The 18425-nt window shown below is 40.5% G+C and overlaps 1 non-coding gene across 1 annotated transcript; it reads left to right on the top strand.

Moving 5' to 3' along the window:
• The first annotated feature begins 12718 nt into the window (after positions 1-12718).
• On the top strand, positions 12719-12825 carry LOC122453418. The gene has a single exon (XR_006273042.1). It is a non-coding gene; the product is annotated as a U6 spliceosomal RNA (small nuclear RNA).
• The last annotated feature ends 5600 nt before the right edge of the window (positions 12826-18425 follow it).

Here is an 18425-nt window from a genome sequence, read left to right as displayed (position 1 = left end):
GATTCCTTTTATTTCTTTTTCTTCTCTGATTGCTATAGCTAGGACTTCCAGAACTATGTTGAATAATAGTGGTGAAAGTGGACACCCTTGTCTTGTTCCTGATCTTAGAGGGAATACTTTCAGTTTTTTACTGAAAGAATAATGTTTGCTGTAAGCTTATCATATATGGCCTTTACTATGTTAAGGTAGGTTCCTTCTATGCCCACTTTTTGAAGAATTTTAATCATAAATGGCTGCTGAATTTTGTCAAATGCTTTTTCTGCATCTATTGAGATTATCATATGGTTTTTATCTTTCAATTTGTTAATATGGTATATTACATTGATTGATTTGTGTATATTGAAGAATCCTTGCATTCCTGGAATCAAACCAACTTGATCATGGTGTATGAGCTTTTTGATGTGTTGCTGAATTCTGTTTGCTAAAATTTTGTTGAGGATTTTTGCATCTATGTTCATCACTGATATTGGCCTGTAGTTTTCTTTTTTGTGTGTTGTCTTTGTCTGGCTTTGGTATCAGGGTGATGGTGGCCACATAGAATGAGTTTGGAAGTGTTCCTTCCTCTGCAATTTTTTGAAAGTGGTTTAGAAGGATAGGCATTAGCTCTTTACTAAATGTTTGATAGAATTCTCCTGTGAAGCCATCTGGTCCTGAGCTTTTGTTTTTTGGGAGATTTTTGATCACAGCTTCAATTTCAGTGCTTGTAATTGGGTTGTTCATAATTTCTATTTCTTCCTGGTTCAGTCTTGGAAGATAGAACTTTTCTAAGAATGGGTCCATTTCTTCAAGGTTTTCCATTTTATTGCCATATCGTTGTTCATGATAGTCTCTTATAATCCTTTGTATTTCTGCATTGTCTGTTATAACCTTTTTCATTTCTAATTTTGTTGATTTGATTCTTCTCTCTTTTTTCTTGATGAGTCTGGCTAAAGGCTTGTCAATTTTGTTTATCTTCTCAAAGAACAAGCTTTTAGTTTTACTAATATTTACTATTGTTTTTTTTTCATTTCTTTCTGTCTGGATCATTACGATTTCTTTCCTTCTACTAATTTGGGGTTTTCTTGTTCTTCTTTTTCCAGTTGTTTTAGGTGTAAAGTTAGGTTGTCTATTTGACATTTTTCTTATTGCTTGACATAGGATTGTATTGCTATAAACTTCCCTCTTAGAACTGCTTTTGCTGCATCCCATAGGCTTTGAGTTATGTTTTCATTGTTGTTTTTTTCTAGAAATTTTTTGATTTCCCTTTTGATTTCTTCAGTAACCTGTTGGTTATTTAGAAACGTGTTATTTAACCTACATGTGTTTGTGTTTCTTAGTTTTTTCTTGTGATTGATACCTAGTCTCATAGTGTTGTGGTTGGAGAATATACTTGATATAATTTCAATTTTCTTAAGTTTACTGAGGTTTGATTTGTGACCCAAGATGTGGTCTATCCTGGAGAATGTTCTATGTGCACTTAAGAAAAGTTTTATTCTTTTGCATTTGGATGGAATGTCCTGAAGATATCAATGAGATCTGTGTCATCAAATTTATCATTTAAGACTGTGTTTACTCATTAATTTTCTGTTTTGATGATCTGTCCATTGGTGTGAGTGGGTGGTAAGGTCCCCTACTATTATTGTGTTACTGTTAATTTCTCCTTTTATGTCTGTTAGTGTTTGTCTTGTGTATTGAGGTGCTCCTATGTTGGGTGCATAGATGTTGGCAATTGTTATGTCTTCTTCTTGGATCAATTCCTTGATCATTATGTAGTATCCTTCCTTATCTCTTGTAATATTCTTTATTTTAAGGTCTATTTTGTCTGATATGAAGATTGCTACTCCAGCTGTCTTTTGGTTCCCATTTGCATGGAATATATTTTTCCATCCTCTCACTTTCAGTCTATATGTGTCTTTAGGTCTGAAGTGGGTTTCTTGTTGACAGTATATATATGGATCTTGTTTCTGTATCCATTCAACCAGTCTGTGTCTTTTAGTTGGAGCACTTAATGCATTTACATTTAAAGTAATTATTGATATATATGTCCCTATTGCCACTTTTTAAATTGTTTGGGGTTGATTTTGTAGATCTTTTTTCTTCTCTTGTATTTCTTGACTATGTAAGTCCCTTTAACATTTGTCATAAAGCTGGTTTGGTGGTACTGAATTCTCTTAACTTTTACTTTAAGTTAAATAAAAAGAAAAACTTTTTATTTCTCCATCAATTTTGAATGAGATCCTTGCCAGGTACAGTAATCTTGGTTGTAGATTTTTCCCTTTCAGTACTTTAAATATATCCTGCCATTCCCTTCTGGCCTGCAGAGTTTCTGCTGAAAGATCAGCTGTTAAGTTTATGGGGTTTCCCTTGTATGTTACTTGTTGCTTCTCCCTTGCTTTTAATATTCTTTCTTTGTGTTTAGTCTTTGTTAGTTTGATTATTATGTGTCTTGGCGTGTTTCTCCATGAGTTTACTGGTGGTTGGGTGATGCTGGGTCTTGTATTCAAGTGGTTTCCTTTGTGCAAATTCTATTTGATACTCCCTAGGGTCAGTTCTCTGGTAGTCTAGGGCCTTGGAGTCAGTGCTCCCACTCCAAAGGCTCAGGGCTTGATCTCTGGTCAGGAACGAAGATTCCATAAGTAGTTTGTTATGGCATTAAGTGAGATTAAAACAAATATCCAAAAACGAGAAACCAAAGATGAACCCCAGGCAAATGGCAAATAATAATTAAAATAATGGAATGTACACATATACATATACACCCATGAGCAAAGTCAAAACAGTCCAACAAAAATACAGTAGATTGACCCAGTGAACAGAGGAAATAAAAAATTATATTTACCAGTTAAGAACAAAACTAACTAAAGCACAACCTGGAAAACAAAACTAAAGCAAGGTGCCAAGTGGGGAATAAAGCAATGAAAACAAAACTAACAAATACGTTGAGAGGAAAGGAAAGAAAGAACAGATATGCAAAGTTAAATAGAGGTAGATGAAGATTTATATACATTAAAGATTAACTGCAAGGGGAAAAGAACAGTAGGAAAGGCAAACAAAGGAATAAATGTTGAAAAAATATGATAGGTTAAAAAAATAAAATTATAAGAAGAGAAAAGGAAAAAAATGGAAGAAGAGAGAGAAAAAAAAAAAAAAAAAGGAAAACTCCACAGAACTGCAAAAGCCCAACATAGAGGCAGAGGTGTATAGCAACAGTAAAAAGTGTGACTGAATATACACATATACATATACACCCATAAATAAAATCAAAACCATCCAACAAAAGTAAAGTAGAAGAGATTGCTCCAGCAAACAAAGGAAACCAAAAATTATATCTACCAGAACAAAACTAACTAAAGCACAAGCTGGAAAACAAAACTAAAGCAAGGTGCCAATTGGGGAATAAAGCAAAGAAAATAAAAATAACAAATATGTGGAGAGGAAAGGAAAGAAAAAAAAGAAATAAAGAATAGATATGCAGAGTTAAATAGAGGTAGATAAAGAAGATTTATTTACATTAAAGATTAACTGCAAGGGGAAAAGAACAGTAGGAAAAGCAAACAAAGGAATAAATGTAGAAAAAAATAATAGGTTTAAAAAAATAATAGGTTTAAAAAATTAAAAATTAAAATTCTAAAAAGAGAGAGAGAAAAAAAAGAAAACTCCACAGAACTGCAAAAGCCCAGTGTAAAGGCAGAGGTTTATAACAACAATAAAAAATGTGACTGAGAAAAAAATAAAAGCTCAAAAGCTTAATTAGATTTCATACTGCCAGTAAAATTGACAGCTACAACAGAGGGGGATGAAAAAGGAAAAAGAAAAAAAAAATCCAAAAAAATCTACAGAACAAGTCAAAATGTAAGAATAGTAAAGTTTTTCTTGTTTCACTGCTGTCAGAGTCCTTTCTCTTGCTGGGAGTCCACTTCACCTCCCTAGGATGCCCTCCAACGCTGTGCTGATCTCTGGCCCTGCTGTGGGGGCTGCTCAGATTCTAATCTGGTCCTACTTCTGTGCGTTCTTGCCTCCAATGTCCACAGCTATCAGAGCTAGTGCATTTTCTTTTGTGGGAGCTCTCAGTGACCTTTATATATTCCATAGACACAGAGTCTGCCTAGTTGATTGTGTGGATTTAATCTGCAGCTTGTACAGCTGGTAGGAAGGTTTTGGGTCTTCTTCCTTAGCCACACTGCCCCTGGGTTTTAATTATGGTTTTATTTCCACCTCTGCATGTAGGTCGTCCACTGGGGTTTGCTCCTGAGACTGCCCTGGAGGACTTGGGTTTGCCCCTGTGAGGGCCAGGGGTGGAGGTGGTGCAGCTGCTTGGGTCACAGGGGTTCTGGCAGCACCAGGTACTCAGGGGAGTTGGCGGCTAGGGCAGCAGGAAATATAGAGCTCTAGAAGGATATGGCCTTGACATACTCCTTTTCCTATTTGGAACCAGTCTGTTGTTCCATGTCCAGTTCTAACTGTTGCTTCCTGACCTGCATACAGGTTTCCTAAGAGGCAGGTCAGGTGGTCTGGTATTCCCATCTCTTTCAGAATTTTCCACAGTTTATTGAGATCCACACAGTCGAAGGCTTTGGCATAGTCAATAAAGCAGAAATAGATGTTTTTCTAGAGCTCTCTTGCTTTTTTGATGATCCAGCGGATGTTGGCAATTTGATCTCTGGTTCCTCTGCCTTTTCTAAAACCAGCTTGAACATCTGGAAGTTCACAGTTCACGTATTGCTGAAGCCTGGCTTCGAGAAAAATTTTGAGCATTACTTTACTAGAGTGTGAGATGAGTGCAATTGTGCGGGAGTTTGAGCATTCTTTGGGATTGCCTTTCTTAGGGACTGGAATGAAAACTGACCTTTTCCAGCCCTGTGGCCACTTCTGGGTTTTCCACATTTGCTAGCATATTGAGTGCAGCACTTTCACAGCATCATCTTTCAGGATCTGAAATAGCTCAACTGGAATTCCATCACCTCCACTAGCTTTGTTCATAGTGATGCTTCCTAAGGCCTACTTGGCTTCACATTCCAGGATGTCTGGCTCTAGGTGAGTGATCACACCATCGTGATTATCTAGGTCATGAAGGTCTTTTTTGTACAGTTCTTCTGTGTATTCGTGCTACCTCTTCTTAATATCTTCTGCTTCTGTTAGGTCCATAACGTTTCTGTCCTTTATCGAGCCCATTTTTGCCTGAAATGTTCCCTTGGTATGTCTAATTTTCTTGAAGAGATCTCTAGTCTTTCCCATTCTGTTGTTTTCCTCTATTTCTTTGCATTGATCTCTGAGGAAGCCTTTCTTATCTCTCCTGGCTATTCTTTGGAACTCTGCATTCAAATGGGAATATCTTTCCTTTTCTCCTTTGCTTTTTGCTTCTCTTCTTTTCACAGCTATTTGTAAGGCCTCCTCAGACAGCCATTTTGCCTTTTTGCTTTCTTTTCCAAATAGGAAAAGAGTACATCAAGGCTGTATATTGTCACCCTGCTTATTTAACTTGTATGCAGAGTACATCATGAGAAACGCTGGGCTGGAAGAAGCACAAGTTGGAATCAAGATTGCTGGGAGAAATATCAATAACCTCAGATATGCAGATGACACCACCCTTATGGCAGAAGGTGAAGAGGAACTAAAAAGCCTCTTGAAAGAAGAGAGTGAAAAAGTTGGCTTAAAGCTTAACATTCAGAAAACTAAGATCATGGCATCTGGTCCCATCACTTCATGGGAAATAGATGGGGAGACAGTGGAAGCAGCATCAGACTTTATTATCTTTTTTTTTTTTTTGGCTCCAAAATCACTGCAGATGGTGACTGCAGCCATGAAATTAAAAGATGTTTACTCCTTGGAAGGAAAGTTATGACCAACTAAGATAGCATATTAAAAAGCAGAGACATTACTTTGCCAACAAAGGTCCATCTAGTCAAGGCTATGGTTTTTCCAGTGGTCATGTATGGATGTGGGAGTTGGACTGTGAAGAAAGCTGAGCACCGAAGAAATGATGCTTTTGAACTGTGGTGTTGGAGAAGACTCTTGAGAGTCCCTTGGACTGCAAGGAGATCCAACCAGTCCATCCTAAAGGAGATCAGTCCTGGGTGTTCATTGGACGGACTGATGCTGAAGCTGAAACTCCAATAATTTGGCCACCTGATGCAAAGAGTTGACTCATTGGAAAAGACCCTGATGCTGGGAGGGATTGGGGGCAGGAAGAGAAGGGGACGACAGAGGATTCGATGGTTGGATGGCATCACCAACTCGATGGACATGGGTTTGAGTAACCTCTGGGAGTTTGTGATGGACAGGGAGGCCTGGCATGCTGCGATTCATGGGGTCGCAAAGAGTCGGACACGACTGAGTGACTGAACTGAACTGAGAAGGATATGGCAACCTGTCTTGGTCAATACGCTCCAGTATTCTTGCCTAGAGAACCCCCCTCCCTGACAGAATCCTGGCAGGCCACAGTCTATAAGGTCACAAAGAGTTGGACACAACCGAAGTGACCCTGCATGTGTAGACGCAAGACGTTTTTTGCCTGTGTCAGCTCTGCCACAGTGAGATTTGAGCGTGAAGGTGGCACAGCTTCTTGGCTTGCGGGGACCCTGTCAGTGCCCAGTGCGCAGTGACACGGACTGCCTCCGCGGCAGGAGTTTTGGCCCTATCAGAGTCTTTCTTCAGCCTCTTGTAGCTGGCAATCAGAATGCCTCTTTGGCCAGTCTTTCCCCGTAGCTCTGCCTGTTCGGGTACTTAGATGGCTCCCTTGACTGGGGTCCTTCTCTGTTGTTCCCTGGCACTTCAGGCACATGGAGAGGCTCTCCTGGCTGGGGTCCTACTCTGTATATTGGCGCATCAGGCACTTAAAGGGGCGCCCTGGGTGGGGTCCTGCTTGGTAGTTCAATGTGTCAGGCCTTTGATGGGCCAGCCTCTCTATTGTTCAGCTGCAGATGCTGGCGTGTGGGGAGAGAGAGGCTATGGTGATGGCTCCACCCCCTACACGTGACTCAGCAGTACTGCCTTGCTTCCGTAGCTGCCTGGCTTTCCTCCACAGGCATTTCCCACCACAATCACCTCCCTTAACTCCCCTCGATCGGTCTCTCCGCAGTCAACAGCAGCCCTCACCCTGGGATTGCTCCACAATCCCTAAACTCCAGCTCCCAGCTGCTGCACCTTCCAGGGGACCTGCATCCCTGTCCAGGGTATGCATGGCTGGGGCAAGGACTGTCTGTTTCTCATTTCATTTAGACTGCCACAGATCAACTGTTTCACTCTCAGCCTTAAAGGTTTCTCCTCTGACTTAGACAATTGCCCTGAGGTGGAGATCGGACCCCTGCTTCAGTTCCCCCACCCACCAAGGGCAAGTCCAGTCCTGCTAACACTCTTGTTTTCCCCTAATTCCTTCATCCTACTGAGTTTTGCATGGTTCTAAATATTCTTTTCCTCTGATCAGGTACTCCTGTATGCTCTCAGCTGGTGTTCTGCATGCACTTCTGTATCTGAAGGTGTATTCCTGATGTATCCGTAGAGAGATGTGCTCCACGCCCACCTACTCCTTCGCCATCTTGTTTCTCTCTAAGACTGTGGGATTTTAAGAGAAAGAGGAGAGGTCACCAAGACGCAGAGCTCATTGAGTAGGAACAGACTTTGATATCTAACAGACTTCCGTTTAAATCCCGATCCTGTGATCTTAGACGTTACTGAAGTGCTCTGGGGCTCAGTTTTCTTGTTTGCAGAATAGGAATAATACTTATATTTTAAAGCTTATTCTGTAAGTTGCATACATTTATATTTACTTAGAATGAATATCAAACTCAGCATGATATCTGAAACAGTAAACACTCAATAAGAAGTAGCTGTTAATCATATTTTATTAATATCGTCATTCTGCTTGATTCTCATTATTGTTGAGAAATGTCCAATATTTATGAATAATGTGCTATAAAGAGTTTTAGGCATTTCTTTAGTGAATTAGTTTTAGCCATATCTTCAGTGCCTAAGGAGAGACTATTTAAAAGGTGGTCTGACTTTTGGAAGAAGAAAACAGCCCAAGCTTTCGTATTTCCTTTTCTGTTCAGTGATGGGAAAAGTTTTTCTTAGCATGTTTGTCCCGAAACCATGGATACGGCACAAAAATAAAAGAATGTGGCTGCCCTGGGATTTGGGATGCATATGTTAGTCAGAAAGCATAAATAAATATACGTAATATGTTTCTAATATCTTTTCTTTCAAGATAAATGTGGAACCCAGCCCTCCTCAAGACTGTTGCAGGGTCATGGTGCGCCCTCTGGTGGCCAGTCTTTCAATGGCCTCACCCACCCTGTTGAGCAAACTTAAGGAACTCTCTCCTGGTGAGTACTTAACTTTCTCTCTTCAAGTAAGGAGGATCCACCGCTGGGGGACGACTTTCTAAAGTCACAGTCCTGGAAATGGCCAGGTCAGAGCTGCTTCCATGATTTCTTGAGGGAAAGTTGCTTTACATGTGCACATTGAGGAGCTGCATGTGTTTTTTTCAAGAACATGTTTCATATTTGTGTTCATGTTATGTCACTTTGTGCCTATCTTGGTCTGTCTGGCCAGAAACGAGGTCAGTAAGTAAGTTAAGAAGTGGTTCCATGATGAAAAATATCACTGGTGAAATGGGCCAACTCTAGGCTGCAGTCATTTTATCCCATGGTAGGGAGTTGAGACTTCTCAGTTTAGCTAAACGATCCTCACAGGAATGAGGAGCTACCAAAGGGTGTACTGGGGTGAGGGTGGGGAGGGACATGATCAGATTTATACCACTGAAAGGTGACTCTGAATGAAGTTAAATGAATGGATTTTGGTTCACATAATCTTGGAGTTAAAGGAGACAGTCGGGAGGCTGTTGCAAAAGAGAAGGTGAGAGACGGTGGTAGCCTGAACCAGGCGGTACAGGGGGGCTGGAGAGAAGAGGATGGATTCTTGGAGATGTTTGGAAAGTATCATCACATAGGATGGTTGTTAATTAGATGTGGAGAGTCACAAGGAGTCGGAACTAGAGTGTGCTGTCCAGATCTGGGGCTTGGGCAACTGAAATCGGAACTCTGAGGGAAGCACAGGTTTGAGGGCGTGACCTCCTCAAAGGAGTGCAGTTTAGGTTGTGTTCATTTAGGGGAAGCTGTGGACTCTCCAGGTAGAGTTGCTAGGCCATGGCTCATCTGCTTCTCAACCTCAGGCTCTTGTTGCTGTACCATGGCTGCCTCATCCTCCAGGCAGAGCTCAGACTTTGGGATGGTGGGGAGAAGGTGCTGTCAGGGACCTTTAGTCATAATGGCCAAAATGGTTTGCCTGGGGCATCCCTTCTGGAGTTGGAGGAGGAATATGGGGAAAGGGTGCAAGGAAGAAACCTCAGTATTATTAATAGAATATTCCCTTTTCCAGAAGTACCTATGCACCATTGTCATCGATTCAGGCAAGGATTATCAGTGAATGCTAAAACCAGTTTGCTTGTAAACAAGCTATTTACATAGCCTAAAAGTAACTCTCCATAGATTATTTATTACAACAAAGGGAAAAAATTGTCTTGAGTGAAAAGTGCTGAGTGACAATACCAGTGTCTACTCATCAATTATTTATTGATTATGGAAAGGGAAAGGATTCCGTAAAGTGGAGAAATCATCTGGGTACCACCTGATCAAAAGTCACTGTCACCAATATGGGGCAGACAGACAGCCGGTGCCTCCTAAGGTGATGTTCTCAGAAGGGCACAGCAGGTACATAGTTTGAATCTTGTCCAAAGGAAACACCAAATAAACCCAAATCAAAAGACATGCCAGAAAACCACTGGCCTGTACTCTTCAAGAATATCAGTATTATAAAAGACAAAGGCTGAGGAACCATTGAGTTAAAAGTGACTAAAGAAACATGACAACTAAGTGTACATATGCAGTCCTAGATTGGAAGAGCATGTTACAAAGAACAATATTAGAAATATGGGAAAATTTGAATATGATTGTGTTCAGTAACAGTATTATATTGGAAAGATCATTACACTGGGCCCTTGTTCTCAGCAAACACTTGCACATATGTTTAGGTGAGAAGAAACACAATGTCTGTAACTCACCTCAAATACTGCCTGCCTTAGTCCACATGGGTTGCTGTAACAGAATACAACAGACTGGATGACTTATAAACTACAGAAAAGTATTTCTCACAGTTCTAGAGTCTAGAAGTCCAAGATCATTGTGCATGTCCAAGTGAGGGCCCTCTTCTAGGTTGTCTACTTCTCCTTGTATCCTCAAAGGGGGAAAGGGTCAAGGGAGCTTTGTGGGGGTCTCTTTTTTAAAAAAAAATTTGGTGAATACTCTTTTTTGAATTTTTATTTTATATTGGAATATAGTTGATTAACACTATTATGTTAGTTTCAGTTGTGCAGCAAAATGAATCAGTTATACCATATATATCTCTCTATTATTTTTCAAGTTCTTTTCCCCATTTAGGTTATTACAGAATATTGAGCAGAGTTCCCTGGGCTATAAAGTAGGTCCTTGTTGGTTATATATTTTAAGTATAGTATAGTGTGTACATATCGATCCCAAATTCCTAATCTATCCCTCCCCTTAACCCTCCCCCCAGTAACCATTAAGTTCATTATCTAAGTCTGAGTCTGCTTCTGTTTTATAAATAAGTTCATTTGTCTCTTTTTTTTTAGATTCTGCATATAAGTGATATCATATGACATTTACCCTTGTCTGATTTCCTTCACTTAGTATGTTGACCTATGGGTCCATCCATGTTGCTGCAGATGTCATTATTTCATTCTTTTTTATTACTTTAGTAGTATTCCACTATATATGTATACGTGTACATATACGGATAGAGATACATCTTCTTTATCCACTCATCTGTTGAGGGACACTTAAGCTGCTTCCATGCTATTGTAAATAGCGCTGCTACAAACATTGGGGCACATGTGTCTTTTCAAATTAGAGCTTTCATCCTTTCCTTATATACGCCCAGGAATGGGATTGCTAGATCATATGGTGACTCTATTTTTTGTTTTTAAAGAAACCTCCTTACTCTTCTCCATAGTGGCTATATTAATTTATATTCCCACCAACAGTGCAAGAGGTTCCCTTTTCTCCACATCGTCTCTAGTATTTATTGTTTGTAGACCTATGACAATGGCCATTCTGATTGCTATGAAGTGGTATCTCATTGTAGTTTTGATTTGCATAATACTTAATGATGCTGGGCACCTTTTCATGCGCCTCTTGGCCATCTGTATGTCTTCTTTGGAGAAATGCCTCTTTAGGTCCTCTTATAAGGGCCCTGCTCCTAATCTTGGGTGCTCTACCTTCACGACCTGATCACGTCCCAAAGGTCCCACCCCAATACCATCACAATGGGGGTTAGAATTTCAACACATGGACTGAGGGGGGCACAAACATCCAACCTATAGCAGTTCCTGACAACGATATTAATATGTATATTTATATAGACAGAGATAGAGAAAATATGGTAAAATGTTAATAATTGGTGAATGTACATATATAGATGTTCAATGTACTTTTTTGCAGTGTGTCTTGGGGTTATTTTTTTAAGGTAAAAAGAGAAGAAGTATTTACATCTGTCCAACCCATGAACAAATAGAGGGGATTCTGAACACTGAAAATTCTAACCAATGTCTCTTTTTTAAGATCAACTATAATAATAATATATTTCATAGCCACTAAATTCCATCTTGATGAAATATCAAAATAGGAAACAGGTGAAGAAGTAATTTCCTGTCCTGCCAGGCTCTTAAGAATGTACAGTATTTGCTATCAATTTAGAACCTGCAGTGTTTAGAGAGGAATTTGCTTTCCTTTAAATCAAGGTACCTAGGATGAAAGCGCCCGAGGTACAAGAGCAGCTGGAACAAGCATTGCTGCCTGCAGGCGTTCCTGTCCACCAGCCACGTGTCAGTGGGCGGCCTCCGGAACCAGCCCGGCTGTGTATGCACCGGCTGTTCCTGGTGGGGGTGGGGAGGGGGTCGGGGCCATTTGGACGCTCCTGTTCACAGAGCTCCTTCAGAATCTTTCTTACCCCCCGGGGGAGCATGCACAGGAAGTCAGGGACTCAGCACATTGAAATGGATCTGGGAAGGCACTCAGTCCAAATCTCGGCATCTCTTCCTTCCCATCTGTGGCTTTAATCTCCTTCACAGCGTCTCAGTGAAGTGGTCATTCACCCTCTGCTTAAACGTAGCCAGTGTCCAAAACTCTTAGAGGACCCCTCCATTTTCAAACCTCTTAAATCACCAGAATATTTTTTTCTCTAATGAACTTGTGTGCTAAGTCACTTCAGTTGTGTTCGACATTGTGAGACACTATGGACTGTAGCCCGCTAGGGGCCTCTATCCTTGGGATCCTCCAGGCACAAATACTGGAGTGGGTTCCCGTGCCCTTCTCCAGGGGATCTTCCTGACCAAGGGATCGGAACCCGCCTCTCATATCTCCTGAATTGGCGGGTGAGTTCTTTACCACTAGTGAACATGTGCCAGGGCAAAATATGGACATTTTTCAAGGCACCTACTAAAAGCTTTTAATGAAAAAAAAAAGTCACAACAGGCTAACTAAAATTGTGGAACACTTCAAATCCTTACAGTCAAGAGTTAAAGTCATGTTTGACTGTTATCATTTCTTTAGCAAGGCATCCCTATGTCACATCATTCAGAAATCTTTGAAATTTACATAGGAGGGCCCTTCTTAATAACCTCCTGAGATATGCCGATTTTATGGCTATACTTTTAAGAATAAAACAAGTGCTCGCTTTGGCAGCACATATACTAAAATTGGAACGATACAGAGAAGATTAGCATGGCCCCTGCGCAAGGATGACACGCAAATTCGTGAAGCGTTCCATATTTTTTAAAAAAAGAAAAAAAAAAAGAATAAAACAAAAATAGAACAAAATTCATATGTCAACATAGTATGCCTGTGTATATGTGTGGATGGTGTGTTTGTATGTGCACAGATAGGGATGCCGGAGGATAAAGATCTAGGGTATTCCTGAGGAATGGGTTTGGGTGGGGGAAGTGGGAAAAGGCGGGAAGAAGAAGGCTTTTTTACTTTTCACCTTGTGGGTTTCATTCTTGTTTAAATTTTTTCCAAAAAGCACATGCTATTGTTACTGTTAAAACATTTCCCTCAAAATTAAAACAACAACCAAAAGACAAGTCACTTAAATTGAGCCGAAATCTGATTGCCTGGAGTTTGTACCACACTCTGGGCAACTCAGAATAAGCCTATTCCTTCTTGCACACAGCAGTGAGTCAGTCATGTGATTCCACCCCTGGGGTGCTCCATGTTTCCCTACTCCAAGCTATATGTTCCCATTTTCTTCAGCTGTCATTCAGCTGACAAGGTTTCAAGTCTCCTTGACATCCTGTCACCCTCCACTGAACTACAGCATATCAAGCGAGGTCAGAAAAAAATCCATTTGGATGTTCAGGTGGCAGTTGGTCATCTGTTGAAAATTACCTAGTCCATGCTTTTGTCCACTAACTTGGCCTAACTTTGTGGGGTCTCAGGTGTTCTATTAAGCAGTTGCCTCAGTGATGGACAACCGTGTCTGCAGGGCTCCCATGCAGGTCTTATCAGAATCCTACCATGAGCTCTCTCAGCACTTATTTATCAATGGGCTTCCCTGGTGGCTCAGACAGTAAAGAATCTGCCTACAAAATGCCAACCCAGGACAAGAATAACAAAGATGTCACATAATATCCCAGCTGGGCTTATCCAGAATAAAACCTTTGTCATACCTTGAAGATGCTAGTTCTAGGGGGAAGGATAATTTAGGAGTATGGAATTAACAGATGCACACATGCCCAGAGAAAAGATGCTAGTTTTAATTTCATTTATCATTCTTGTGATGATATCGTCTATTTGCCAAGTTGAGTCTTGGTTTTAATGCCAACTTGTCCTTGCTTAATTATCATCACTGCCCTCTTTACTCTTAAAAGTATTACAATTTGTCTGATTAGTTATATGGTCACTCTACTTATCACATACCAATAATAATATCTCCCTCACAGAGAGAAATTTTCTTAGCATTAGAGAAGGAACTTAATTCTGGCTTTAGACAAATCGAAAACATTTCTGAGCATTTCAGATCCATAGATGCTGAAATTCGGGGGGTGAGACAGCTGGTGACATGGTTTTTCCTCTCTAGAGTTACAAAACCATTTTTAAAATGGGAGCCCCTAAACTTCATGTTGGGAAGCCAAACACTAGATTCCTTGAGACAACTGATTTCAACCAACAGAGTGGCCACGGTACATTTTATCTTTCCCGTCTTCCTTAGCAATATGCATTTCCTTGAAACTCCATCCCCACCTCTCCCACCCAGGAAAATTTATTCCCAAAGGAATCAGGAGAATTAGCATTGGCGCAGCCAAGAGGTGCAAATTATATCAGCATATGTCAAAGATGAGAGTATGCAGCAAGTAGTCCAGGGTATTGAGTTGGTCACTTACTTGGTCAGGTTTCTTAACCACACTGTGCCTCAGTTACCCCATCTGTAAAATGGGGATTATGGTGGTCCCTCATTCAGTTAAAAGGAGGCATAAATGAGTTGTTATTTTAAAACAATGTCTGGCATGTAACATGTGTACATAGGCATTTGGCAAACAAAAAATAAATGAGGTAGCTTGACCTTGGTTTCATGGTTCCAAGACTGGAATAGTCAGAGGAAAGAATATAAACTAGAAGTGTGTGAGTGTATCTGCTTGGCAAATTTGAGAATTACACTGGACTCTGTTTATGGCCAAATTCAGACTTAAATTGAAGAAAGTGGGGAAAACCACTAGACCATTCAGGTATGACCTAAATCAAATCCCTTATGACTATACAGTGGAAGTGAGAAATAGATTTAAGGGACTAGATCTGACAGACAGAGTGCCTGAAGAATTATGGAAGGAGGTTCGTGACATTGTACGGGAGACAGGAATCAAGACCATCCCCAAGAAAAGAAATGCAAAAAAGCAAAATGGCTGTCTGAGGAGGCCTTACAAATAGCTGTGAAAAGAAGAGAAGCAAAAAGCAAAGGAGAAAAGGAAAGATATTCCCATTTTAATGCAGAGTTCCAAAGAATAGCCAGGAGAGATAAGAAAGCCTTCCTCAGTGATCAGTGCAAAGAAATAGAGGAAAAAACAGAATGGGAAAGACTAGAGATCTCTTCAAGAAAATTAGAGATAACAAGGGAACATTTCAGGCAAAGATGGGCTCGATAAAGGACAGAAATGGTATGGACCTAACAGAAGCAGAAGATATTAAGAAGAGGTGGCAAGAATACACAGAACTGTACAAAAAAGATCTTCATGACCCAGATAATCACGATGGTGTGATCACTCACCTAGAGCCAGACATCCTGGAATGTGAAGTCAAGTGGGCCTTAGAAAGCATCACTACGAACAAGGCTAGTGGAGGTGATGGAATTCCAGTTGAGCTATTTCAAATCCTGAAAGATGATGCTGTGAAAGTGCTGCACTCAATATGTTAGCAAATGTGGAAAACCCAGAAGTGGCCACAGGGCTGGAAAAGGTCAGTTTTCATTCCAATCCCTAAGAAAGGCAATCCCAAAGAATGCTCAAACTCCCACACAATTGCACTCATCTCACAGCTAGTAAAGTAATGCTCAAAATTCTCGAAGCCAGGCTTCAGCAATACGTGAACCGTGAACTTCCAGATGTTCAAGCTGGTTTTAGAAAAGGCAGAGGAACCAGAGATCAAATTGCCAATATCCGCTGGATCATCGAAAAAGCAAGAGAGTTCTAGAAAAACATCTATTTCTGCTTTATTGACTATGCCAAAGCCTTCGACTGTGTGGATCTCAATAAACTGTGGAAAATTCTGAAAGAGATGGGAATACCAGACCCCCTGACCTGCCTCTTGGGAAACCTGTATGCAGATCAGGAAGAAACAGAACAGGACATGGAACAACAGACTGGTTCCAAATAGGAAAAGGAGTATGTCAAGGTTGTATATTGTCACCCTGCTTATTTAACTTATACGCCGAGTACATCATGAGAAACGCTGGTCTGGAATAAGCACAAGCTGGAATCAAGATTGCCAGGAGAAATATCAATAGCCTCAGATATGCAGATGACACCACCCTTATGGCAGAAAGTGAAGAAGAACTAAAGAGCCTCTTGATGAAAGTGAAAGAGGAGAGTGAAAAAGTTGGCTTAAAGCTCAACATTCAGAAAACTAAGATCATGGCATCTGGTCCCATGACTTCATGGCGATTAGATGGGGAAACAGTGAAAACAATGGCTGACTTTATTTTTCTGGGCTCCAAAATCACTGCAGATGGTGATCGCAGCCATGAAATTAAAAGACGCTTATTCCTTGGAAGGAAAGTTATGACCAACATAGACAGCATATTAAAAAGCAGAGACATTACTTTGCCAACAAAGGTCCATCTAGTCAATGCTATGGTTTTTCCAAGTGGTCATGTATGGATGTGAGAGTTGGACTATAAAGAAAGCTGAGCACAGAAGAATTGATGGTCTTGAACTGTGGTGTTGGAGAAGACTCTTGAGTGTCCCTTAGATTGCAAGGAGATCCAACCAGTGCATCCTAAAGGAGATCAGTCCTGGGTGTTCATTGGAAGGACTGATGTTGAAACTGAAACTCCAGTGCTTTGGCCACCTGATGCAAAGAGCTGAGTCATTTGAAAAGACCCTGATGCTGAAAAAGATTGAGGGCAGGGGGAGAAGGGGACAACTGAGGATGAGATGGTTGGATGGCATCACTGACACAATGGACATGCGTTTTGGTGGACTCCGGGAGCTGGTGATGGACAAGGAGGCCTGGCATGCTGTGGTTCATGGGGTCGCAAAGAGTCAGACACGACTGAGTGACTGAACTTAACTGAATTGTTTAGGAAACATCACCAAAGAATAGAATTTTATCATTGAAGCATCCATGTGTTGCAAACACAGAGGAAATTGTCCTTTCATAGATTGGTACTCTGGACAGTTGGCTGCCTGCCATTTCCTCCTTGTCAATAAAGACTAAAATAGACCAACCTCAGTAGTGCCAGGTAGATAGAAACAGATTAAGTGGTGGTTACACTGAATCCTGTTCAAAGGTACAGTGACTGAGGGGGAAACATCTGCTGTTCCTTCTTTACATGAATCCTCAATGAGTTTTGTGGGGACACACACTTGAGTACATTTCTCTATAATTTTCTACCTTAATGTACCATCATTGTTTGTACTCAAGGCAGATTGGATGTTCAAGGAACTAGAGTACTCACTATGCTGAACATATTAACAAAATACAAATGATCCTTGAACCAGGTCTTTCCTAATTCTGAGTTCTTCCATTTCTCTCATTAGCTTTCCCTCGCTCCAGCTGGCATCTCCCAGCCAGGTATTTGCCAAGACCTTCCTCTTCAAATCTGCCTCACCTGTGCTCCATAGTTAATTACCCTCTTTCTTATCAAAACTTCCATTTGTGTATTTGCTAATGTCGCAATTTTTCTTGCAGTCATATGGCAGTTCCGGAAGGTTTTGAGTAGATGATGTGTGGATTTCATTAATTCAGCCCTCAGAGTTGAAGTATCAGTCTTGTTTCCCTTTTTCAGTTTCTGAGGAGACATCTCACTTGGCCTTTCCCATGTACTGCTTATGGTTAACTGTAAATTTTTGTTTTAAAAAAGACGTGTGTGTGTGTGTGGGTGGGTGTACTATATATATGTAGAACTTTAGTGAACAAAAAATAAAAAAACGAGAAAATAATTACTTTTCCCCTGATTTTAGAACCAGACTCTAATTCCTATTCCAGACTGTCATGACCACAGGAAATGAGGAATATCCTCCCATAAAATGTTTTCCCTCATGATTTCTTTCAGATGTTTCAAAACAGAAGTTTTAGGTTTTTAGCCAAAGTCTGGTTTGGGTTGCATATTTTCTCTGTGCCTGAGGTGGCATGGTTTTGGAAGAACAAATAACATTGGAAATGTCTTCTAACTGGGGTTGCCGTATTTAGCAAATGATAATTGAATTTCTGCTAAAAATGAATTTAAAATCAGTTTTTTAAATTTTTAAATAAATGAATTTAAAATCTGCCCCATTCAAACTGGCAATATCTTCACTATATGGGACATACTTATACTAACAAGTTATTTCTTGTTTGTCTGAAACTGAACTTTAGCTGAATGTCATGGGGCAGTGATTCCCAACCTTTCTGGCACCAGGGACTGGTTTCCTGGAAGACAGTTTTTCCATGGACTGGTTGGGAGATGGTTTCTGGATAATTCAAGTGCATTATTACATTTACTGTACACTTTATTTCTATTATTATTACATCAGCTCCACTTCAGATCATCAGGCATTAGATCCCAGAGGCTGGGCACCCCTGTCCTGGGGTTTTATTTGTTTATTTTGTTTTTTGACTACCCTAACTCCAATACTTTGGCCATCTCATGCAAAGAGTTGACTCATTGGAAAAGACCCTGATGCT

The sequence above is a fragment of the Cervus canadensis genome, chromosome 14 (assembly GCF_019320065.1).
Source record: "Cervus canadensis isolate Bull #8, Minnesota chromosome 14, ASM1932006v1, whole genome shotgun sequence".
Lineage (NCBI taxonomy): Eukaryota > Metazoa > Chordata > Mammalia > Artiodactyla > Cervidae > Cervus > Cervus canadensis.
The sequence above is the reverse complement of the archived record's forward strand: the minus strand, read 5'-3'. Positions and strand labels throughout refer to the sequence as shown.